The sequence below is a fragment of the Macadamia integrifolia genome, chromosome 14 (genome assembly GCF_013358625.1).
Source record: "Macadamia integrifolia cultivar HAES 741 chromosome 14, SCU_Mint_v3, whole genome shotgun sequence".
In the NCBI taxonomy this organism is placed as follows: domain Eukaryota; kingdom Viridiplantae; phylum Streptophyta; class Magnoliopsida; order Proteales; family Proteaceae; genus Macadamia; species Macadamia integrifolia.
In genome coordinates, this window is record NC_056570.1 from 14,163,725 (window position 1) to 14,165,363 (window position 1,639).

The 1,639-nt window shown below is 34.5% G+C and overlaps 1 non-coding gene across 1 annotated transcript; it reads left to right on the plus strand.

Annotated features, from left to right (window-relative positions):
* Positions 1-403: 403 nt before the first annotated feature.
* LOC122062278 lies at positions 404-510 on the plus strand. Its single transcript, XR_006134898.1, has one exon. It is a non-coding gene; the product is annotated as a small nucleolar RNA R71 (small nucleolar RNA).
* The last annotated feature ends 1,129 nt before the right edge of the window (positions 511-1,639 follow it).

Genomic DNA, 1,639 nt, shown 5'->3' on the forward strand with positions numbered 1-1,639 from the left:
AATTCTGGTATAAGGCATTAACACTATCATTAGAAGTACCCCCAGAGGTGTTGGGGCATTTTTCTATGACATGTCCAGGGGACTGGCACCAAGCACAAATCTTAACCAAATTGACTGATGATGGCTTTCTAGGAACAATAGCCTCAATCCTCTTGATTAGGCTATCCAAATGGGCTTCCTTGGCTACTATCCCATCCATAAAATATCCTTTTCCTCCTATGGTTCTTTCACTCTCTTGGGTTGATTCCCACTCACGGGTTTTTTCAACTAAGTCAAGTATGAATTCTCATGCCTTCCTTCATCTGTAAAGGATGTGAATCCCTCAGGGCATATAAACTCTATCATTTGTTTAGTTGGGTAATCAATACTCTCATAAATTATTTGATATAAATGCCATAAGTCTAGGCCATGGTGAGGGCATTCTTGAAGTAGATCCTTGAATCTCTCCATAAATTTGGAAAATAACTCACTAGTCTTTTGCCTAAACTAACGGATATCACTTCTAAGCTTATTGGTCTTGTGAATTGAGAAAAACTTCTTAAGGAAGACAACTGTGAACTATTCTCATAAGTTTATGGAATTTGTGGGTAACCCATACAACCACTTCTTAGCTTGGTCTTTTAATGCAAAAGTGATAAACCTAATCTTAACAGCATCATCAGAAAGTTGTTGGATCTTAATTAGAATACATACCTCTTCAAATTCCCTTAGAAATAGGTATGCATCCTCAGAGGTCAACCTATGGAAGTAGGGCAACATAATGATATATTGAGATTTGAGTTCAAAATTATTGCTCTGGGCTTTTGATAGAACTATGCAGGAAGGTTGGGTTGTTCTAGTAGGGTAGAACCAATCTTTTAGAGATTTAGGTGAAGAGTTTTGATATTGGTCTCCCATATTAAAAGGTTTTAAAGAGAAAAAACGTATAGGGTCACTACTTGTTGGATCTCTTCTTTCTAATCGATCCTTAGTATTACATACCCACCTAACACTCATGCAATAGAAAACTACCCACAACTAGAGTAAGACAAGCACAAAAGAATAGATAGCAAAACCTTTTGATTTTTTTTATTTTTTGATTTTTTGATTTTTATTTATTTATTTATTTTTATTTTTTTTTTTGCTTTTTGGGAGCTTATCGGTAAGGATCTGGGATTGCTTAGGTCAATTCCTGAGGTACTGCTATAGGGCAAAACCTATCTTTATCATACCGTGAGGCATGACGACCTCCACCGTTACAACTATTATTGCAAGTTGTTCTTCTCAGGAATTCAAGAAAAGAAAAGGAAAAACAAAATGAAGCAAACAAAGCACTCCGATTTACCAAAAGAAAGCAAAAAATAACATGGAACTGTCTCCCCAGCAATGGCACCAAAAACTTGTTTGAGATTTTAAAATGTAACCGCAAGCGTACGGATCAGTGTAGCTACGGGTCAAACACAGGGAGAGCAACCACTTTATTTTATTTTTCTTTTAATAATGCAAAAGTGAACTGATTAATGGTTGTGATCTAATTCTAATTATCATCCTAAACATATGTATCTAAAATAACGTCATAACCATTAAAATTAAATAAATAAATAATTAAAAACAAACAACCCATGCAATTAAAAAATAATAATAAAGGAAAAAATATTAA